This window comes from Mirounga angustirostris, unplaced genomic scaffold (assembly GCF_029215605.1).
Source record: "Mirounga angustirostris isolate CCGP_5_RB_7025 unplaced genomic scaffold, mMirAng1.0.hap1 SCAF_2, whole genome shotgun sequence".
NCBI classification, from domain to species: Eukaryota; Metazoa; Chordata; class Mammalia; order Carnivora; family Phocidae; genus Mirounga; species Mirounga angustirostris.
The window spans coordinates 203,058,597-203,083,259 of NW_026991710.1; the positions used below are offsets into that span (position 1 = coordinate 203,058,597).

The window sequence follows — 24,663 nt, forward strand, 5'->3', positions numbered from 1 at the left end:
CCTCACCTTCCCTGCAGGGACGTGGTGCGCTGAGGTTGGCGTGCAGCCCCTGCAACCAGCCCACTTAGGTTCAAATATCAGCTCTCGTGCTCACTGACTGTACTGTCTGAGACAAGGGATTTAATCTTTCTCTGCTTCAGATTCTCTACATCAAAGGGAGAGGGTGCACAGAGTTGTTGTGTGGGTGATCAGAGGCTTGCTGGTAAGTGTTTGGCAACCAGTTTGGTTGGGGGAAATACAGCCCCCGATTGAAGGGCTAGCCAAGTTCTGTGGCGTAAATATTCCTACAATGGCTGGTCCAAGCTACCAATAGTTTAATTCTCTCTCACAAAAGTCCCCCAAATTTAACAGTCAGGAGCTAGTATGAGCCAACTCCAGCACATCCCATGTCCATGTGCCTAGAGAAGTGTTGATTCTGCAACAGACAAATACAAAGACTTCTAAGGGATGGAGACTTCTAAGGGATTCACCTCAATCAAGCATGTTAATTAATGACAATAACAGCATTATCTGGAGGCAAAAGTTCTAGGACTCAGTGGTTGGAAGTAAGGACCACAAATCAGCCAAACATCATCATCAGGACCCTACTTCACTTCTACTATGGGTGTGGAGACTGTTCAGGCATACTGTACGAAGTGTAGGAGTCTCAGGACCTATACTGAGAATCCACTGGTTGAGGCCATGGCCCTGGCTGGTGAGAGAGCTCATGTCCCCAGTCTCAGAAGTAGTTGGTGGCCTCATCTCTCTGGGCTAAGGGATGGCCAGTGCCTCTATAAACATCCAGAAAGAGTGGGAAAAGGCTAGACAGGAAAGGATCATCTAAGTTTTGTGCCCTGCTAAGGCCTCAGTCTCCCCTTTTGCAATAACCGATAATTCATACTTCACAGGATTTGTTTGTGAATGTAATGAAATAATGTACTTTGAACTTTAAAGTGTTATTATTTTTATTCCACTTGTAGAAGAAGAGTAAAGAAACTAGAGTGGGGGTGGAATTGAGTGCCCAGTGCTCTTGGATGTTACCTCTGGAGTTTCTGCTGAGTCTTCCAGGTGCCCTTCTCCTTTCAGGTAACCTGGATGGGGAGGACCATGCTGCAGAGCGAACAGTGGAGGATGTTTCCCTCCTAAAGTTCATGCTGGGCACCTTCCCAGGGTGTCTGACTGTCCAGCTGATCTTAAAGCGCTGGGCTAACCAGTTGGAGATCTGTGCCCTGGTCCTGAGGGCACAGAAGTTCTACTTCCTGGTGGGCTACAGTGAGACTCTGCTGTCCCACTTTTACAAATGTCCTCTCCATCTGCACCTCCAGACTGTGCCCTCCAAGGTCATGTATACATACATCTAAGACAGTCACCTTTTCTGCATCAGGCTCTAGCCTGCGAAGGACAGAACCATGTGGAAAGAAGTGAAGTAGAAATGGGGAAATACATCACCTCACTGTCTCAAGGATTCCTTTTCAAAGCTGCTGTTGAATAAATAGACCTTCCATGTTGTCTTGTCTCTTGGTTTGTCTTTCCTCCTTAGAGAAGAGAACTAGAGTAGGGTTTCTTTGAGGATGTTCCAAGGCTCCCCAAAAGGTGGCCAGTTGTTTGAGTTTTGGGTAATAGCTACAATGCACTGAGTCTCTTGTCACTTTACCAGGAACTCTACCTGGAGTTCTTTGTTTTTTCTCAAAGTGGAAGAATCCACTTTTGGTCATTATAAAATAATCAACATTAATTTTTAAAAATTTTAAATAGTTTGGACATGTGTCAAGTCAACCATGAATGTTTCTTGTAATTTTTCCACAGAGAACTACTGTGAACAGTTTCTTTTATTTCCAGATGTACTTTTTCCCTCTAGAAATACCTTAATGGATACTCATTGCTTAATAAATAAGCTTTCAATTGAACACCTACTGTGGGCCACAGATTCTTCTGAGTGCTTGGAATCCATCAATGGACAAAACATTCTGTTCCAAGATCCCTGCCTTCGTGACACTTGTATCCCCATGGAGGTCAGCAGGGAGGGTTAGGCAGCACTGAGGACTCCAAGCAGGTGAGCTCAGTGCAGGAGAGCATTTCAGGAGGTGGCATCTGCAAAAGCTGCATGTGGTGCTGGGTGGTGGGGAGGGGCTTGCTGACCAACTTCACTGTGACAATTGACCCTCACCTTGACCATGACCCTGTTCCACTTAACCCTGAACCTCAACCTCACACACCCTAATTCCAACTCTGAACTTGACTTATGACCCTGACTCTGATTCTACCCTAAGCTTAACCATCATTCTAACAGTAATGCTCTCCCTAATCCTACCCACAACTTGACCTTCACTCAACCTCACTCTTACCTGAGGGTCTCACCCGGACCCTCCCCTGATCATGTCTGACTCTGACACTGATGTTGACTACATCCCTCACATAACCCTGATTTTCAGTAAGAACTTCACACTGAAAATATCCTAATGCTATCTGACCCTTACCACGACCCTGACTGTGACCTTATCCTAACTCTAACCCTGAGGCTTGCTTTGACTCTGACCATAATCCTCACCCAGACTCTCATCATGACCTTGACCATAAAACTGACAGTCATCTAAATTTGACCCTAGCCCTGATCTTCCTTTATTGATAAACCAGACTCTGATTTTGACCCCAAAATGCAACCGTCACCCAGACTCTGTTCCTCACACAGATCTGAGCCTACTCTTAACCCTGGTCTTGACCCTGATTCTAACACTCAACAACCCTGGATTGATGTGACTGATTGTCATTCAGGCCCTGAGACACCCTCACACCTTGCTGACAAAACTCAACCTTAACCTGATGCTTGTGACCTTCACTCTGTCACCGACCCTTATCCTGGACTTCATGTGAATTTAACCCTCACCCTGTTCTTGATTCTCACCCTAACGCTGATCTTGACCCTTCCACTAACAGTGATCTGACTGAACCTCAGCTGGACTTGATTATGTTCCTGACCCTCATGATCCTGATCCACCCACATACTGATCATGAAACTTCACTTAACCCTGACCTTGACCCTGAACCTTATTCAAATCCTTAACTGACACAGGCCCTTATCCTATCCTCGACTGTGACCCTGATGCACAACCTTGCTTTGATATTCACCCTATAGACTTACCCAGATCTTGACCCTGATCCATTATTTTAATTGAAATATATTTGACATATAACATTGTATAAATTTAAGGTGTACATGTTGATATATTTATGTATCTTAATACATTATATATCATGGAATGATTGCAACAATTAGCACCTCTATCATATTACATAATTATCCTGTCTTTTTAGTCATTAGAATAATTAAGTTCTAGGTTCCTAGCAAGTATGTTGATTATAATACAATATTGTTGTCTGTGCTCACTGTTCATCATAAATTTGTACCGTTAGGCAACATCTGCCCTGTCCTCTCCACTCCCCAACCCCTGGTAACCACCATTTTGCTCTGTTTTTGTGAGTTTGGGTTTTTTAGATTACACTTATAAGTGATGTCCTACAGTATTTGTCTTTCTCTGTCTGACTTATTTTACTTAGCATCATTTCCACAAGGCCCACCATGTTGTTGTAAATGGCAGGATGTCCTCTTTTCTCATGGCTGTCTAATATTCCATTGTATTTATATACCACATCTTCGTTATCCATTCACTTACAGGCTATTGTGAACAACGCTGCGGTAAACATAGGAGTGCATATCTCTCTCAAAAACCCTGTTTTTATTTCCTTTGTGTGTATACCTAGAAGTGGAATCACACTGCATCATTGTTGGGTCTATTTTTAATTTTTGAGAAGGCTTCATATTGTTTTCCATTGTGGTTGAGTCAATGTACATGCATACCAGCATGAAAGAGTTCCCTTTTCTCCAGACCCTAGCCAGCAATTTTTATTTCTTGTCTTCTTGATAATAGGCCTTCTGACAGGTGTGAGTGATATCTCATTGTGGTTTTGATTTGCATTTCCCTGATGATGAGTGATGTGGAACATCTTTTCATGTGTCTGTTGGCCATTGGGATGTGTTCTTTGGAGAAAGGTCTCGTTCCAACCATTTTTCAGTCAGATTTTTTTGATTTTGAGTTGTATGAGTTCTTTATATATTTTCAGTAATAACTCCTTATCCAGGGTGCCTGGGTGGCTCAGTCGTTAAGCGTCTGCCTTTGGCTCAGGTCACGATCCCACGGTCCTGGGATCGAGCCCTGCATCAGGCTCCCTGCTCCGTGGGAAGCCTGCTTCTCCCTCTCCCACTCCCCCTTCTCGTGTTCCCTCTCTTGCTGTGTCTGTCTCTGTCAAATAAATATATAAAATCTTTAAAAAAAAAAACACAACTCCTTATCCAATGTATGTCTTGCAAAAATTTTCTTCCATTCTGTAGAGTGCTTTTTTGTCTTGTTAATGGTTCCTTTTGCTGTGCAGAAGGTTTTAAGTTTCCTGGAGCCCTATTTGTTCATTTTCCCTTTTGTCTTTGGTGCTGGTGGTGTCCTATTCAAGGAATCATTGCCAAAAGCAACGTTAAGGAGCTTCTTCCCTATATTTACTTCTAGGAGTTTTATAGTATCAGGTCCTTCTGTTTCAGTCTTTAATCTATTTGAGTGAATTTTTGTGACTGGTGGGTCTAATTTCATTGCATGTACTCATCCAGTTTTTCCCACCTCACTTGTTGACAGGCTGTCCTTTCCCCATTGTGTGTTCTTGGCTTCTTTGTTGAATAATTTTTTGACTGTATAAGCAGGGGTTCACTTCTGTGCCTTCTGTTCCATTGGTCTATGTGTCTATTTTTGTCTGTCTATGCAGTAACGTACTGTTTTTATTCCTGAAGCTTTGTAGTGTAATTTGAAGTCAGGAAGTGTGATATCTCTGGTTTTGTTCTTTTTTCCTCAAGAAGGACATTTTAACAATATAAATTTTTCTGATCCATGAACAGAGTATGTCTTTCCATTTGTTTGTCTTTCCATTTCTTTGATTTCTTTTAACAAAGTCTTATAGTTCACTGTACAGGACTTTCGCATCCTTGGTTAAATTTATTCCTAATATTTTATTGTTTTTGATGCTATTGTTAATGGGGTAGTTTTCTTTATTTCTTTTTCAGATGTTTCATTCTTAGTGTATAGGAACATAAGCGATTTCTGTAAGTTGATTCTGTATCCTGCAACTTGACTGAACTCTAACAGCCTTTTAGATTTTCTATAGACCGAATCATATTATCTGTAAACAGTGACAGATTCACTTCTTCCTTCCTGATTTGGATGCCTGTTATTTCTTTGACCTAATTGCTTTAGCAAGGACTTCTAATACCAAACTGAATAAGAGTGGTGTGTGTGGGCATCCACGTCTTGTTGCTGCTTCTTGACGAAGGGCTTTCAATTTTCACCAGCAAGTCTAATGTTAGCCATGGGCTCATAACGTATGGCCTCTAATATATTGAGGTATGTTCCTTTTATACCCGATATGCTGAGGGTTTTTATGAAATAATGTATTTTGTCAAGTGGTTTTTCTGCATCTCTTCAGATGATCATGTGATTGTTTCCCTTTCATTTTATTAATGTGATGGATCACATTTATTGATTTGTGTATGTTTAATGATCCTTGCATTCCAGGGATAAATCCTACTTGCTCGTGATGTATAATCCTTTTTATATGTTCTTGAATTCAGTTTGGTAATATGTTGTTGAGAGTTTTTGCATCTGGATTCATCAGAGATATTGGTCTGTAGGTTTCTTTGCTTGTGGCGTCCGTCTCTGGCTTTGGTATCAGGGCAATGCCAGCCTCGCAAGGTGATTTTGGAAGTAGTCCCTCCTCCTCAATGTTTTGGAAGAGTTTGAGAAGAATTGGTGTTAATTCTTCTTTGACTGTCTGGTAGAATCTCTAGTGAAGCTGTCTGGTCCTGAGGGAGGTTTCTGTGTTGGAAGGTTTTTGATTCCTGATTCAATTTCTTTAGTCTCTATTGGTTTGTTCAGATTTTTTATTTCTTCCTGATTCAGTTTGTAGGTTGCTTGTTTCTAGGAATGGATCTGTTTCTTCTAAGTTATCTGAGTTTTTGGCTTGTAATTGTTTAGTCTCACAATCCAGTTTTTCTGCAGTCTCAGTTGTAATGTCTTTTTCTTTTCTTTTTAAAAAGTATTTTATTTACTTATTTGAGAGAGAGAGAGAGAGCACAAGCAGGGGGAGGAACAGAAGGAGAGGGAGAGAGACAAGCAGGCTCTGTGCCGAGCAGGGAGCCTGATGTGGGGCTTGATCCCATGACCCTTCCCCAGTCATAGCAAGTCAGGGTGGGGCAGGCTCATCAACTTCCTTGGATCTGCAACCCCCTTCACGGTCCTGTCCACCTACTTTCTGATGCACAGGTGCATAGAAATCTGGGCGTCCTGGTGTGATGAGCATAGGCACTTTTGTTTGATTATGAATGTCGAAGTAGTTGTAAATAAAAGGGGAGAGGAAAAAAGGGAAGACTCTTGCGGCCACCATGCTGATGTCACATTGGGCCCTGATCCTGACTCTACACTCACCCTATCCTTGGTCCTGAACGTGACCCTTACCTTGTTTGACCTTCACCATGTTACTGACCTTGCAGTGTACCCTTAACCTGATTCTGAATCTGGCATTCTCCATGATACCGACCCAGAATTGACCCTTACCTTCACTCTGACTCTGATCTTGACTTTGAGCTGGAACCCTCTCTCACCCTGAACCTGAATTGGACCCAACTGTCACAGTAATCTGGACCCTAACTTTCAAAATGAGTCATAATTTGACATTCACTCTGACCATTTACTAAAACTGACCCTGACAGTAGCCCTAAAGCACTGATTATGACCCTGACCCTGCTCCCCCTGATTCTTATCTTCACACTAACCTTGACCTTTGGGGTGACCTTGACCCTCATCCCCACCCTGACCCTGCACCTAACCTCAGTAGTATTCTGACACTAACCCTCTGTCAGTATGTGGGTTTCCCACCAACCATATCTTTGCAGACAAACTGTGAGATGGCCTATGGGTTGGGATTCCATTGACCTCACAAAGTCTCATTATAACCAGTGTAAGAGGTTTCTGTGACACTGACATGACCTTTGTTCCCAGAATATGCCACATGAAGAGCCACATGAGAGCCTGGGAGTCCAGAAAATTTAAATGCGTGATTATGGCTCGAGCTAAAGCCACTCAGGGGGATCATGCCGGAGGCCATCTCAGATCTCGGTCTGGCTCTGTCACCAATTTCCAGTACAATTTAGGTGAGTCACTTAATCTGAGCTTCAGGCTCATCATTTCTAAAATTAGGAAATGTTTTTAGATTCATTTATTCATTCAAGAACTATGTAATGAACTCCTATTAAGTGCTAGGCAGTCTCCAAGACTGATTCTATCTCAGGAATTCTAACTCCCACCCTCCCCACTCACACTGCTTTCCCCCATTTGACACAATGGCTGTTCCATGGGAATTCCCTAGGGCAACATTGGACTAGCAAGTATATTCAGGGTGTGCCCTCACGCCATTTGATGTGGCTGAGGGGCCATGAGTATCCGAACCGAAACCCAAGGTTTTGGCTTATTTGCCTTGTGCTGTCTTGCTTGCACGAAAACAGCAGTGCCTGGATCAGACCTTCAGTGCAACAGCTGCAGGATGAGGACCTAGTGAGGACCTTGCCCAGGACACTAGCCCCATGACACCGTGAGGGTGTTCCTAGTCCCCAGTTAAGTCATGCAATGCAACAAGTGATTATACATCAGGGTGGATGATGCAAAGTACAGTGCAGTGAGAACATGACAAAAACGTTTAAATGACAGAATAGTATGTAGGTAAACATACTATATACTTTGTAAGTGAAGGGAAAAACAACGGGGTCAGAAAGAGGAATGGGAGTTCCCAGAAGCGGGCTGGAGTAGTCAGGGCGTGGGGGGTGTCTCATGGAGGAAGTGACCAGGAGACCTGTCACTGGTTACAACAATGCAGCATCAGGGTTTGAGCTCTGCCCGACCCACGACCCCCAGGGGCATTGGGGGCATTCTAGCTCCAGAGGACCTACAGGCTGCAAATCAGCCTGAGCCTAGCCTCTGTGGTATGTCTTCTTTGCTCCCGGGTGTGGCTCTTTCTCTGCCTCTTGGGGCTGTTGATTCTCATTTTGTTTTCCTCTGAGCTGCACTCTTTTGTGTGGGTTCAGTACTGTTAGTTGACACAAATTCCTTGTGAAAATAAGTGGACTGTAAATCATACTTGTTTCCTAATTAGATCTGAACATATTCAATAGTCACAGCCTTTTCCCAGGCCCTTGGGTCTTCATCTGCTCGCCAACTCCGAGATTTTTTAAAACATCTTATATTTTTAATGGTTTCAAAGAATTAGTTTGTTTTTTAAAAAGTTCAGCAAAGTCACACTTTTAATAATCTATAGAATGATCTGTGAACATTGAATGAGCAAGGTTTTACAGGATGAAGGAAGAATTGGCTTTGTGGCCGGGTTTGCCCTACTCTTTACTCACCGTTGCCCCCGTGTGGCCGCTCTCCACATAGCACGTGGCAGAATATGTTCCAATCTGTCAAATTCGAGGGAGAAGAAGATGGAATAGGTTGGTCCCTGGATCCCCTAGCTTCTAAAAACCACCATATAATTTATAAGCCATATTCTAAATCGAGTATATCTTAACTAGATATTAGGGTTAGGTTCAGGGTCAAGGTGCATACATTAATTATGGACAGCTTTTTGTATGTCAGTCATACCTCCATAAAGTGTTTTTAAGAATATAGTCACCCAAAGCACTGAGCACCTTTCCTGTCACAGTAAATATGTAACGAAACGTATTTATTGTTTAACCTTAGCTGAGGACCGGGAGCTGGTCCTACAGGTACTTGGCAGGTAACATCTGTGGCCAGCTGCCCATCTCTTCCCCCGACACCCACACCCAGCTCAGCACATCCTCTGCTCTGCTCAAGAGCAGCCTAGAGAGACCAGGTCCAGGTGTGGCTCCCTCCTGTCAGGCATGGCTTCCTTCCGACAGGTAGAGAAGGTGGCCAGCTCACAGACACATGACATCTTCTTTTGGTTACTTGCTATCTTCCTCCCCTTTTTGTCACTCTGGTCCTCAAACTCCCACTCCTGTGGGAACCTGGGTTTGCAGATTTCTGTTGACATTTCAAAGTGTGCAGATCTGTGTTGACTTTGTTCCCTGTCCTTGGGTCAGATATAAAGGCAGGAAAAGTCATCAGACTGCGAAAGCAACAAAAATAAATCTCAAGTGTGCTCTGTGTGCCGTACCTCAGACTTTAAAGAAATGGCAAACTACATACCTCATGTTATACTCATCCAGCTTTAGGGAGTCAGAAAAGCATGCAAAATAAAATTGTATGGAAAGAAATCTCTTTTGTAGCGACCCCCCCCTCCCGCCCTGTCATTTCCTGTCTGGCCAATGGCCAGTCACACTGACACGTGTAGCCACGCAAGGACACAACTGTGATCAACCTCCTGGAGCATTCCTGGTCCCCCTGCCCCTGCTCTGGCCAACCCTGCACACCCCAGTCCTCCTGAGCGTCCTCTGTAGTGGCACTTGTCACTCCATGTTGTCATTTGTTGTCTCTCGTTCTGTCCTTTCTGCTACGAGTAGATCTCTCTCACAGCTGCCTGGCTGGATGACAGGTAAGTAATTGGTTTCGGGATCTTTTGTCCTGGAACCATAGGCATCTCTGTCCCTCTATGTGCCCCCAGCTGCGGTGGAGCATAGGGCCCAGGACAAGGGATTTGAGAATCTTCCCAGACGAAGTTTGTTCTATGAAGGTGGATTCCTTCTGATGTCATTAGGTAACCACATAACGTGGCCGTCACTGTGAGACAGAAAGCACGCTACTGTATTGTGTTCTACTCGCATACCGTGGCTAACAAAGAGTCAACACACACTCACACTCACACGTTCACACTTACACCTCCGTTTCTGAGCATCAGTACCATGTAAACTGCAGTGAATCACACTGGGCTGCAGACATGTAGATGTGCCATTAAAGGTATAAATAGAGGAGGATGGATATGCAGTTCTGGCTAAAACAATGGAAGTCCTTGCCTGTGGGGGTAAAGAAATTAGATTTTACCCAGAAGGTGCTACGTTCTAGTCAAAGGAGTGACATGATAATATTACCTTTTAGAACAGGGATCGGCACAGACTCTTCTGTAAAGTCTTCTGTAAAGATTTTCTGTTAGGCGTTGCAATCCACATGGTCTCTCTGACGATGATTCCACTCTTGCATTGTGGCTTGAAAGCAGCCACAGACCGTCCATAGCTCATGTTCCAGCCACACTTAATTTACAGAATACAGGGGGAGGTCACATTGGCCCATGGGTGGTAGTTTCCCACAGCCCAGATCTGCAACCTGATGGATGGTGGGGGAGAGGGCTCTTATTCTGAAATGGCAACGTGGGCGTACACTGGGATCTATCCTGCCTGACCCGGCCCCTAAACTTGAAAGGAAAGATGATAGCGAGACTGACCAAGAGTTAAGGCCTAGGAACTCCCCCGCATTTATCTGAATGCCTCGAGCTTCCCACGAGATGTTTGTCAGTGGTTGAAGTACACGTAGGTATTGTTTGGCTGAGTATGTCCCCATTGCCTGGCGGGTACATCTTGCAGATTATATACCACGCAGACGGTCATCTTGTTCAGGCCAAGACCGTGAGCACATTTATGGTTCTTGTGAGTCAGTGGAGGACCTAGCATGCGTGGGCTTCAGGACGAATTCGATTCAGCCCTCAGCAATGTTATCGAGCCCCTGGCTTCCTGGGCCCTCTGTGGGGCTGGCACTGGCCTCGCCTAGGCCACTTCTGCAGTCCTGATGGAAAAGCCCCCGGCCTGGGTGGTCCACCCCATGCTTTGCTCTGCAGGCCGAGACCCGAGTTTCCTGCCACCTCACTGGCTGGGACCAGGTCACATGCCTATGGATGAGCCAGTCCCTGGAGCCAGGGAGTGGGGCCGTGGAGACTGGGAGAGGTTGTTAGGTCCTCTGTTGTAACGACTTTTCTAATTGCTGTGGTGGCAACGTCTTCTGTGATGCATCTGTTGATAAAACGAGTGTTGATTTCTGGTAGTGAGTGGGTCCAAGGTGCTGGCTTAGTACCTAGCACCTCAGTCCCGGCACCTCAGTTCTACTCTACTATTCTGCAGACACAATGGCTGAGAATGAGCAAAGCTGATGGAAACTGGTCTGGAATGCACAAGGTAAGGGTGTGTGTGTGCGGGGGGTATGGGGATTGGGGATAATAGCTCTGGCCAACCTGTATCTCCAATTTACCTAGGTTCAAGAAGGAGAGAGGAATCCGTGGTGTTTCACTGTCAGTAATTTTGCAGATGAAGAATATGCCTTTTGTATGGAGTATGACAAGACTTGTTCAAAGTATTTTCCAGTTGGTACAGAAGTTGGGGAGAGCGGCGGCACCCTCTATCTGCTAGGATAGGCGCGAGAGGCTGAGTGCTCTCAAGAAGGTGTCCAGCTTTCGCAGGGCTCACTGTGAGCCTGCACACAGGACCGACAAGGACAGTTAAAGGTTTTGTTTTAAGGGTGGCGTATTGGAAGAATGTGGCGCACCTTGTAATCCTGGGAAGAAGACAGATCTGGAGTCCGCTGTGGAGTGACTTCGTGAGAGTGGTGGTGATCTGCAGCATCTGGCTAACGAGATGTCTGTCTTTTATTAAGTTATGGATGTAGTTTCTGTGCCTTTGTCCTCACGGCTGGGATTTCCAAGGAGTGGGATTTTTTTACATCACTGTAACAGTTGGTCCCCCGGGGGTGGGCAAGTCCTGTTCGGCTGTTGAGAAGTGTGTCTCTAGCGGTTGGAGTGTGTATTACAAGTCTATAGGTAAATCGTGGGGTGGTTACAGTGGTTGGCAGGCTATTATTATTGACGATTTTTATGGGTGGATTCCATAGGATGAGATGTTAGATCTTAAGGATAGGGGTCCTCATTAAGTGCCCATAAAGAGTGCTTTTTCTGAGTTTAATAGTAGATATATTTTTATTAGTTCTAATAGCCCTCCTTGTTCTTGGAATTCCAATGAGCAGTGCATTACAATGTTGTCTGCATTGTATCCGTGTGTTGATGAGGATTTGGGGAGAGTGGAAAATGTTGGCAATGCCCTCCACATATTGTCCACTGGAACATCCAAATAATAAAATTTTATTTCTGACAACAAAATAGGAAGTATCCTCCTGTGAGTCTTAGTTTAAACCAGGGGAGGGGGCCCTCTTTTGGTACTGGTAATGAGTACCATAGTCCTTCCTAGGGAACATTATCAGATTCTGTTGGGAACTTGGTCTTTGTTGTTGTGGAAGAATCAGGAGTCGACAAATTATTTGTCTCCTTTTTCATTTTCTATGGACATTTCCACAATATTTGGTTTCACACCTCTACCACTGTGAAATCATCCCAAATTTGGCACCAGCTCACCCTTCTATGCAGAGGGCATGTTTGAACCAAGAAAAAACAAAACAAAACAAATAGCATCTGGGTGACTGGGAAACTCTAGGGCCAGAATGCTGTTGGTAGGCAGTTACTGTGACCCTAAATTCTGAACAAGCTCCTGACACCCAGACTAAATAGATTTCAGATTTAGAAACTTCAGATAGAAATTTTGTGTCCATGAGGACAACTGAAGAACATGTGTAATCCCTAAACCTAACGCTAACCCCTAACTTTAACCCGAAAACCTAACGTGACTCTAAACACCAAACTGGAACCCTGAATCCCAAACCTGAAATTGAACCGCACACCTGAACTATGAACCAAGACCTGAATCCAAGCCATGAACCACGAACCCAAACCCTGAACCCGAACTCTGAGTCATGAGCCCTGAACCCAAACCCCAAATTTGACCTTGAACTTTATCCCCTAAGCCCTAAGTCTTAAACCCTAAATCATAAGCCTAAAGCCCTAAACTCTAACTCTAACCAGTACCCTCACCCTCACCCAAAACCCTCACCCTCACCCTGATCCTAAACCCAAACCCTGACCTAGAACTCTGAGCCAAACCTGAACCCAGACCCAAACCCTTAACCACACTTTGTTTATGCATTCGCCACTGATGGACATTTGCATGGTTTCTACCTTTTGATTATTGTGAACATTGTTTTCAGGTTGCGGGCTAGGGTTAGGGTCCTGGGTTAGGGTCAGGACCAGGCTTGAGATGAAGTTTGGGTCAGAGTCATGTTCAGTCAGGGCCAGGGCCATGTTCAGTGGCACTGTTTGGGTCAGGGACAGTTGTCCTTCCATATTGTTTCCAATTAATTGTTCCTTAGCTATTTTTGGAGAAGTCTGGGGGATATTGGGCTCCATTCAGCTTGAATTTTCAGAACTTAATGGCTTTAGCAGGACCCCGGGAGCGAGCAGGTGCTTCCACTGACCGCTGAGCTCACCTTGTCCTGCACTGCGTCCCCCGCCTGCAGAGGGCGCCCGACCCCGGCTCCCGCCCGGAGCCCGGCCTGCGCAGCCGCTGGGACAGGAGCCGGACCTCGGAACCTGACGTCCGCGCTGACAGGAGCCGGGCCTCCTCTGGACTCGCTGTGGAAGCTTCTAGAGGACACGGGGCGGTGTCCACGCTGACAGGAGCCGGGCCTCCTCAGGACCCGCGGTGGGAGGAGCAGGTGAGGAGAAGCCGTCGGAGCGGGCCTGCTGAGGGGGTCCGCGCTCACGGGACCCCGCGGAGGAAGGGCGGGCGCACAGACCGGGACGTTTCCGTGGCTTCGTGGGCGGTGCTGCGCGCGGGGCTGTCGGGCCTCCGCTCTCGGGCCTCGGACCTGCCCCGGCGGCCCACGCGCACGTGTTTATGCGCGCCCGGATTCGGTTCCGGGGGCTCCTCCGCAGTCTGCGGTCGGGGGCGGCCTCCCGCCACGGTGCTCGTGCTCCCCCGGCCTCGGCCCTGCGGGGTCCTCCCCGCGTCCACACCCGCTTTGGGGCTGTGGTTCGGTGTCTGTGAAGACCCGGCTAGAAGTTGGGCAGCGATGGCGCGGCCTGTGTAGACGGCTTTGGGCAGAGTAGACATTTCCACAGTGTCGGTTCTTCCGTGAGCTCAGAGTGTCTCCCCGTCTCCGTGTGTCTCCCTCGATGCCTGTCATCAGAGTCTCACGGGTGTGTGTGTGTATGTGTGTGTGTGTGTGTGTGTGTGTGTGTGTCAGAGAACAGGCCTGTCACCTGGTCAGTATTTCAGGAGAAGGTGGGGGAGAGTAGATATTTTCACAGTGTCCGCTCTTCCGTGAGCACAGGGTGTCTTCCCGTCTCCGTGTGTCTCCCTCGATGCCGGTCATCAGGGTGTCAGAGAACAGGTCCGTCACCTCCTTGGTGAAATGGATTCCAGGGTATAGTGTTCTTTCTGATGCAGGTGGAAATGCATTGTTCTCTGTACTTCTGATAGTTTGTTATGAGCACATAAATATGCAATTGATTTTTGTATGTTGGTTTCGTTTCTTGCAAATTTATCGAATTTATTAGTTCTGTTAATCTTAAACTAAAACTGCCAGTTATTTTACTAGCAAAATGGGTTTATTTGGGAATAGCAGAGACTTGCAATCGGGGACAAACAAGCTACGGCCACATCACAGGCAAGTGCAAGAAAGAAAAGAGAGAGGGCGCCTGGGGGGCTCAGTCCGTTGGGCGACTGCCTTCGGCTCAGGTCGTGATCCTGGAGGCCCAGGATCGAGTCCCACATCGGGCTCCCTGCTCGGCGGGGGGTCTGCTTCTCCCTCTGACCCTCCTCCCTCTCGTGCTCTCTGTCTCTCATTCTCTCTCTCAAATAAATAAATAAAATGTTAAAAAAAAAAAAAAGAAAGGAGAGAAACATTATTTCTTGGGAAGGTGGGGGAAATTGGGAGGGTTGTTTTGAAGGAAAGTCCACTGGAGAAAAGCAGGGCTTCAGGTGATGGAGGGTTGTCACCTGCTGAGCTGCAGGGGTGGTGGGTTTCTTGGAGGAGGTGAAACCTGCATCTTCCCCTCTGCGGCCTGTGACTGGTGAGTCTCTCCTGTGGAGGGTTCTAATGTTGGGCCTGTAACTGACAGTTGTTCCTGTAACCGACCCTGAGTGGCAGGCTCCCCCCTCCAGCCTCCCCTTCTGGCGTCCCCAGTCCACTTTCCTGAGGCTTCCCTTCATGCATTTTCACAGTTCTAACCAGTTTTTGGTGGAGCACTGTGGAAAATTGGAATTCCAGATTCTACTGCTTCTACTGCCCCCAAGACACAGGGGCCACCGACCTAATCCTCCCACGAGTGTCTTGCTACCATGTGGCCTCCTACAAGGGCGAGTGGCTGCTCCACGGTGGGTGAACTGGATCTGGGAGGGCTTGGCCTCCATCCTGGAGTTTGATGTCGTCTCTGCTTCTGTGACCTGGTGCTGACATGGTTGTTTGGAAGAGTAGTTGACTCTGTAGAGATTTCAAAGTGTGGTAAACCTGTCACAGCAGCACAAATACACTTGATCTCCACACTCAGACCCCCCAGCTGTCGTCTCCTTACTACATTTACCACTTCACACGGGTGATTCAGTGCGTTTTACCCCAAACAGGGACACTCTCCTGCAGAAGCACCACGTAACCCTAAATGAGGAAATCATCTCGGTTTCCACATTATAACCCAGACCACAGACCCACTTCAGCTGTCGCCACCTGCCCCACAGTCTGAAATGTCTTTCTCCATTCGGATTCAGTTTTCTTTTTCTGGAGCTGCTCCCGAGACCTGCTATTTGCACAACCCTGATGGATTGAAGGAGTACAGATGGCTCTAATCTGAGTGGTATTTTCTGTCTGGCTTCTGTCACTTGGGCTGTTTTCAGTGTCCATCCATGTTGTGACATGCATCAGTCCCTCATTCATTTTTTCACTGTGACTAAACATAAATAACATTTACCACCTAAAACATTTTAGGTACACAGTTCTCTGGCCTTAGCTGAGTTCCCATGGTTGTACATCATTCTCCAGAACTTTTTCATTCTCCCCGAGGGAGACTCTGTATGCATTAAACACCCAACTCCCCATGATTTCTCTGGAGAAGGGTCTATCCAAGTCCTTTGTCCATTTTAAAAATTGGGTTGTCTTTTTGTTGAGGAGTTGTAAAAGCTCTTTATATATTCTGAACAACAGACTCTTACTAGATACATAAGGTACAGATATTTCCTTCCTTCTGGGGGCTGTCTTTTCACATTCACGTTAGTAACTTCTTCTTTTTTTTTTAAGATTTTATTTATTTATTTGAGAGAGAGAGAATGAGAGACAGAGAGCATGAGAAGGAAGAGGGCAGAGGGAGAAGCAGACCCCCCGCTGAGCAGGGAGCCCGATGTGGGGCTCGATCCCGTGACTCCAGGATCATGACCTGAGCCGAAGGCAGTCGCTTAACCAACTGAGCCACCCAGGCGCCCCTAGGTTAGTAACTTCTGATGTACCAAGATTTAAAATTTTTTTTTAACATTTGTTTTAATAGCGAGAGAGAGAGTGTGCGAGCGGTCGGGGGCAGAGGGAGAGGGAAAGAGACTCTCAAGCAGGCCCTACACTCAGCGTGGAGCCTGACATGGGGCTTGATCTCATGACCCTGAGATCATGATCTGAACCAAAATTAAGAGTCAGATGCTTAACTTACTGAGCCACCTGGACGCCCTGAAAATATTTTTAATTTTGAGGATATGATTTTATCTATTCTTTCTTTCTTTTCTTATGCTTTGGTGTCAGATCTAAAAACATTGCTAAATCCAAGGTTATGAAGATTTAGCCCCATTTATTTCTCGTAATTTTACCTCTTCCATTTAAGCCTTTACTGATTTTGAGCTAATGTTTCTATGTGGTATGAGGTAAGGGTCCACTTTCATTCCTCTGCACATGGATAACCAGTTGTCTCCCAATGTAATGTTGTCGACCCTTGTCAAAATTCAGTGGACCATAGATGAAGGGGTTTATTTCGGCTCTCAGTTCAATCCCACTGATCTGTATGCATACCTTGTTTTAAAAAAATTATTTTATTTATTGAAAAAAATTTTAATTTAAACTCAATTAACATACAATGCATTCTTTGTTTCAGGGTGTATGCATACCTTTACGAGAATAGCACAACGTTTGACTTATTCTTGGCTTTGTTAATACAAAGATTTGAACTTTGGAAGTATGACCTTTCACCTTTGAACTTCTTTTTCAAGATTGTTCTGGCTATCTTGTGGTCCTTTGAAATTCCATATGACTGTTAGGATTAGCTTGTGCAATTCTTCCCAAAGGCCTTTGTGAATTTCCTTTGGAACACATTGAATTTCCACATCGCATTGTGTACTATTGCCATCTTATCAATAGTATGTCTTTTCATCACCGTGGGGTGTCCTCAGAGTTATTCAAGTTTCCCTTTCTTTCAGCAATGTTTTGTAACTTCCGGTGGACAGGACTTGCACCTTGATTATATCTATCCGTAAGTATTTGGTCAATGTTGATGTTCCCTAAAATGCAATTGTTTTCTTGAATTCCTTTTTGGATGATTCATTGCTAGTGTATACAAATAAGAGAGATTTTTGTGTATTGATATTTTGCTCTGTAACTTTGTTGAATTAGGTAACTGGTGGTAATGATTTTTTGTTGATTCTTTTAAGAAGCTCTCTGTATAAGATGATGTCATCTCTGGTCTCCAAATAGATCTAGTTCTACTGTTTCCTTTCACATATGGATGCCTTATTTCTTGCCTTATTGTTTTGGGTAGAACTTTCAGTACAATACTGGGCAATGAGTGAAAGCCAGAATGATGGACTTGTTTGTGAGTTCAGAGTAGAGCTGTTAGTCCTCAAAATTGAGCATGATGTTTGATTAGGGTTAGGGTTAGGGGTTAGGGTTAAGGGTTAGAGGTTAGGATTAGGGTCTCCCTGTCCTCTGCTGTATAGAGACCATTCTCCTCCGGTAACCAGATTGATCGTTTCAGAACATAACCTTTGAGCCTCTCTGCGATCTGCTCCCCACCTGTCTGTCCTCTCCAGCCTCACCTCTCCCACCGCAGCCCCCCTCTGTGGGCCACCCAGCTGTGTGGTTGTCCCACATGTGCCTTGGGCCTGACTCCAATCCTTTACATTCTCTGTGCCCTCTGCCAGGAGCACTCTTCTCTCCCCTTGCATCATGTCTGGCTTGTTCTCCCATTGGCTGGGCCTCTACTTGCCCCCTGGTGACCTGACTCATGTCTGCTGGGTGTGTGTGCTCGTCCCCTATTTAAATGTAGTACCTGCCTTCCCTGTGTGAGCGATTTACTAACCTGCGAGGTATGGGGGCAGGCACAGGGAAGTAGTCTTAGTGCCTGTGTAAAAAAGTCAGTCTCAGGGCGCCTGGGTGGCTCAGTCCTTAAGCGTCTGCCTTCGGCTCAGGTCGTGATCCCAGGGGCCTGGGATCAAGTCCCATGTCAGGCTCCCTGCTCAACGGGGAGCCTGCTTCTCCCTCTCCCACTCTCCCTCCTTGTGTTCCCTCTCTGTCTCTTTCTCTGTCAAATAAAGTCTTTAAAAAAATCAGTCTCAGAGGGGCTCACAACCCTTGCTGACAATGGGGGAGCTGCTGTCCCCATAGTGAGGGGCAGGTAGTCCCCTCAAAGGGGGACCAGCCATGTGAGGAAGTTGGACAAGACTTCCAACTTCTTGGAGTCGGGGAGATGTAGACCTGGAACCAGAAGCTACACCCTTGGATTCAAGGCTGGGGACTAAGCAAGCCCCCTTTTTCCAGGGGTCATCTTTCCCCTTCCCTGCCCATGGGCTGAACCTGATTCCTGATCTGGGGAGTTCGAGGGTGACCCCTCCTAGGAATACCAGTGGTTTACTGATGGACCTTGTCAGCCAGAGGCCCAGTAGCCTTCAAGGGAGGACCCTATAGGGGGTGGAGACAGCTCTGTTGGGGACCAGCGACAGCCCACTCAAAGTAAAGTGGGGCAGCTGGCCGGCTCTGCTGATTCTACCCAGTCTGTAGGACATAGAAACACGGGCTGTGCCCAAAGGTGCTCAACTCATGGCAGGTGGGGACAGAACCTGCAGGGGTTCAGCCAGGGGAGGGCACCTGCAGGGTTTGCCTGGGAGCTCAGGACAGGGGGGTGTTCCTGGCTCCAGCATGCTGAGAGTGGGGCTGCATGGGTTTCCAGCCTCCTAAGCCTCAGGCTCCCCTGTGTAAGATGGGGTGCTGATGGCCCCTATCTCTGGGAGCAGAAGGTAGGGAGGCCCTGCCGGTGGACTTGCTCAGGACAGGCCAGGGTGGCTTTTGCTTAAAGCAGCCCAGGGCCTGTCCCCATGAAGAAGGTGCACACGTCCATGACCCCCAGCTCTGGGGTCCTGCTGCCAGCCTCTGGCAGTGACCCTCTTCCTGCCCTGTCCCCTGCCCCTGTGGATACGGGGTCTTCCTGGAGCTGTTCCTGCAGAATCACTTCATGGTGGACACAGGGTCATCTACTATGTCTTCACCGACCAGCTGGTTGCTGTGTCCCGTGTGCCCCTCCAGGAGCACCGAAGGGTGGTGGTTCTTGAGGTCCGTGGCGCCCCACGCTGGCAGGTTGTGTCCATGCAGCACATGGCGATGATGAGCCGCTTCTGTGAGGAGCCCTTCCTCCATGAGGTGGATGACATGGTGTGCGGGGATGTGGACATGAAGTTCTGTGACCACATGGGCATGGAGATCCTGTCCCCCCTCTTTGGCACCCTGCACCCCGGTTTCTACTGGGTGGCCCGTGAAGACTTAAGCTATGAGCGCTGGTCCCAGTCCCAGGCCCACATCCCCAAGGACCAGGGTGACTTCTACTACATGGGGGCCTTTTTTGGGGGGTTGTGGCGGAGGTTCACCGTCTGACCTCAGCCTGTCACCAGGTGATGGTGGTCAACTGGGCCAATGGGATCGAGGCCATGTGGTACGATAAGAGCCACCTGAACAGGTACCTGCTGGACCACAAGCCCACCAAGGTGCTGTCCCTGGAGGACCTGCGGGACCCACAGCTATTGGGCTGGCCCTGTAGGACCTGTGTGCAGCTGCTGGGCTGGCCCCGGGTCATGAAGAAGCTGAGATTTGGGCCGTGCCCAGTATCACCAGGACACCTGGAACTCATGAGGGGCTGTCCCAGTCTCTAGCAGGGGGTGCTGACTTCAGCGGAGCCATCAGAGCAGGTTCCTATTTCTGTCCCCTCGAGGGACACTGTGGAGCCTGCACTGGCGTGTCCAGCGCCCCAGCCGCACCTGCTCACAGGAGGCCTGCCTGGGGATACAACGTCCTCTCTTTGCGTTCACTACATTTTCTTCACTTCTGGGTCATTTGCAGCTGTGAATGGCTCCAGTTTTATGTCAGATGTTTTTCTGTGTCAATGCTGAGCAACCATTTTTAAAAAGAACAATTGAGGGAAAAGGTTTTCTCCCTGGTTCTAAACAGACACCGCCTGGTGGGGCTGGGAGCAGCCCTGTAGCAGCCGTGGAGCCAGAACGGGTCCTGGCTGGGTCTTCCCTCCCAGTCCTTGCACCTTGCCATGGCCATGGGGCTTCATGGTCAGGAGTGCACCGAGCCACCTCTCAGAACCCCGGTGCCCTCACCGCCAGAGGCCTTGGCCGTGACCGCTAGCTCAGCCTCCAGGAGCATGGCGCCCGCTGGGTTATTTCCATTTCCTGCCGTGGATTTATTTTTTATTTATTAATTTTATTTAATTTTTTAAGTGTAAATTCATTAGCCAACATATAGTACATCAGTAGATTTTGATGTAGTGTTCAGTGATTCATTAGTTGCCTATAACACCCAGTTCTCATCACAACATGTGCCCTCCTTAATACCCGTCACCCAGTTACCCCATCCCCCCACCCTCCTCCCTTCTGTAACCCTCAGTTTGTTTACCGGAGTCCAGAGTCTCTCATGGTTTGTCTCCCTCTCTGATTTCTTCCTGTTCAGTTTTCCCTCCCTTCCCCTGTAGTCCTCTGTGCTATTCCTGACATTCCACATAAGAGCGAAACTATATAATTGTCTTTCTCTGATTTATTTATTTCACTTAGCATAATCCCCTCCCGTTCCATCTATGTCAATGTAAATGGTAGGTATTCATCCTTTCTGACAGCTGAGGAATATTCCATTGTACATATATACCACGTCTTCTTTATCCATTCGTCTGTTGAAGGGCATCTCGGCTCCTTCCACAGTTTGGCTATTGTGGACATTGCTGCTATGAACATTGGGGGGCAGGTGCCCCTTCTTTTCACTACATCTGTATCTTTGGGGTAAATACCCAGTAGTGCAATTGCTGGTGGTAGGGTAGTTCTATTTGTAACGTCTTGAAGAAACTCCATACTGTTTTTCAGAGTGGCTGTACCAGCTTGCATTCCCACCAACAGTGTAAGAGGGTTCCCCTTTCTCCACATCCTCACCAACATTTGTTGTTTCCTGCCTTGTTGATTTTTGCCATTCTGAGTGGTGTAAGGTGATATCTCAATGTGGTTTTAATTTCTTTTTCCCTGATGGCTAGTGATGTGGAGCATTTTTTCATGTGTCTGTTAGCCATTTGTATGTCTTTGGAGAAGTGTCTGTTCATGTGTTCTGCCCATTTCTTGATTGGATTATTTGTTTTTTGGGTGTTGAGTTTGAGAAGTTTTTTATAGATCTTGGATGCCAGCCCTTTATCTGTAATGTCATTTGCAAATATCTTCTCCCATTCCATGGCTTGCCTTTTAGTTTTGTTGACTGTTTCCTTTGCTGTGCAGAAGATTTTTATCTTGATGAAGTCCCAAAGATTCATTTTTGCTTTTGTTACCCTTGCCTTTGGAGACGTGTCTAGCAAGAAGTTGCTGTGGCTGAGGTCGAAGAGGTTGCTCCCTGTGTTCTCTTCTAGGATTTTGATGGATTCCTGTGTCACATTGAGATCTTTCATCCAATTTGAGTTTACCTTTGTATATGGTGTAAGAGAATGGTCCAGTTTCATTCTTCTGCATGTGGCTGTCTAATTTTCCCAGCACCATTTATTGAAGAGACTCGTTTTTCCATTGGGTATTCTTTCCTGCTTTGTGGAAGATTAGTTGACCATAGAGTTGAGGGTCCATTTCTGGGGTCTCTATTCTGTTCCATTGATCTATGTGTCTGTTTTGTGCCAGTACCATACTGTCTTGATGATGACAGCTTTGTAATACAGCTTGAGGTCACCTGCTTTTGTTTTATTTTTATTATTTTAGTGAATTTTAAATTAACGTATAATGTATTATTTGTTTCAGGGGTACAGGTCTTTGATTCATCAGTCTTATACAATTCACAGTGCTCACCATAGCACATACCCTCCCCAGTGTCCATCACCCAGTCACCCCATGCCTCCCAACCCCCTCTATTCCAGCAACCCTCAGTTTGTTTCCTGAGATTAAGAGTCTCTTATGGTTTGTCTCTCTCTCTGGTTTGATCTTGTTTCATTTTTCCCTCCCTTCGCCTATGATCCTCTGTCTTGTTCCTCAAATTCCTCATATCACTGAGATCATAGGATAATTGTCTTTCTCTGAGTGACTTATTTTGTTTAACATAATACACTGTAGTTCCATCCACGTCATTGCAAATGGCAAGATTTCATTTTTTTGATAGGTGCATAATATTCTCTGTATATATATATACACACACCACATCTTCTTTATCCGTTCATCTGTTGATGGACATTTAGACTCTTTCCATAGTTTGGCTATTGTGGACATTGCTGCTATAAACATTGGGGTGCACGTGCTCCTTCGGATCCCTACATTTCTATCTTTGGGGTAAATACCCAGTAGTGCAATTGCTCGGTCATAAGGTAGCTCTTTTTTCAACTTTTTGAGGAACCTCCCTAGTGTTTTCCAGAGTGTCATCTGCCTTCGTTTTAAATGGCTATTCATGCTGGTGTTTGTGAAATGTGGGCACTCACTCAGTCTGGATGCATGTGCTGTTGGGATTCCTCAGTGCCCACAGATGGTTTGTGCACTCTCTCTGGACCATCTGCCTGCACTCTGTCTTAGCAAGCATTTAGTGATACCACTATGAGCTTAGACACCCAACAAGGCGCAGAGCATGAGGGCGAGAACTAAGATACAGGATCCCTGCTCTTGGGCCTTCCTGGGACTTTCGATGGACCCGTCCTCCTGACTCACTACTTTCCTATTGTGTAATAGACATACAACTGATACCATTAAGCACGTTTCAGGGTACAATTCAGTGGCAATAAGTATAATCACTCTTCTGCACCTGCCGCCTCCATCCACTGTCACAACTTTGTCATCCTCCCAAACTGAACCTCTACCCAGGAGACACTAACCCCCCATTTCCCCTCCCCAGCCCCGGCACCCAGCAGCTCCTTCCACCTCTATGAATCGGAGTGCTCTCTGTCCCTCACAAGTGGGGTCCTCCCGTATTGGTCCTTTAGGGACTGGCTTATTTCACATAGCCCAATGGCCTCAAGGTCTGTCCCTGTGAGCCTGGACCTGACCCACTTTCCCCCCAAAGGAGTGTCTCAGCCCTCTCCTGTCTAAGCCAAGCCTCCTCAGTCCCTTTCTGCTCCCCTCACCTTCCTCCTCCGCCTGAAGATGATCCCAGCCAATCTGCAGCTTTGAAGACCTATTCAGTCCAGATGCCAGGCACATACCCCGGGGACCTCGGGCCTCACCTACCCCATCTGTCCACGTCAGGTCCCTGCCCACCCCCCACTAGCTGGCCACCTGCTCATCCCACAGGTGTCCCCATCTCAGGAGAGGGAAACACCAAGTCCAGACCCTTGGAGTCCTCTGTGACTTTTTGCTTTCTACCAACTCTCCCAGTAGTGAAGTGGCTATGTACTGAAGTGGACATTCATTGTCCAAAACATTAAAGGCATATGTGAGTCTCTGCTGCCTAGGCAATGGATAACAGTTGGGGCAGATAGAAACCGAACAGAATCACTGGAAGAAAGGCTGAGGAATGAGGAGCTTTAGGGAAGAAGGGCCTGGAAGCTCTGACTGCCCGTACCTGACCTTCAGATGCCCCTTAGTGACTCCTGTGCCTCTGGTGTCTTCCTGGAACCCTGACCTGGCTGTTTTCAGACAGCTCATCCAGCGGTACCCTCAGTTTCTGGGAGGGGGATGTGCTGGAATCTGCAGTGTGTCCTACTGCCCCACCGGGATCACTTTCTGAAGGCACATTGTCTGGGACCCAAGACTGTGGGTCTGTGGCCTGGAGGGATTCTGAGCAGAGCTGGTGGGATGGGAAGGCTGCAAGGCACAGAGGTAGGTTTCCAGAAAGCCAGCTGGGGTCCCCGGCATCCTACTGTTTTTGATTCAGAGTCCTGAGATCTTTAAAATACCAGCAACGTTACAGCATGGGGCAGAAAAGCAAATTTCCCTGTGCACCCAACACCACCTAAACTATTGGCCATTTCTTGTCACTTGAGCTGAGTAGAAAGGATTGGGAGTCAGGACTTGGTGGGGGGGCCCTGGACCAGACTTTGTATTTGGGGGACAAAGGCCATCCAGAGAAGCTTGTGCTGAGCCTAAGGAGAGGGTCTGTGTGGAGACCGCAGCTGCAGGCACTGCTGTCCAATGATGCCCCCTCAGCCTGACCCAGTGCACCTGCTGCTGGGGGAGCACCTGCCCCCTCCTCTCTGCCTGAGGGCTCTCACCTGCACCAGCTGCCTCCTCTCCTGCCAGCCACTGCCAGCCTGCAGCCTGGGAGGGTGGATACCCCGAGTTTCTCCAGCTGCTGGGGGAGCACCTGTCCCCTCCTCTCT

At 47.1% G+C, this 24,663-nt stretch overlaps 1 pseudogene; it reads left to right on the forward strand.

Moving 5' to 3' along the window:
- The first annotated feature begins 681 nt into the window (after window positions 1–681).
- LOC135363555 (histo-blood group ABO system transferase 2-like) lies at window positions 682–20,056 on the forward strand (annotated as a pseudogene).
- The last annotated feature ends 4,607 nt before the right edge of the window (window positions 20,057–24,663 follow it).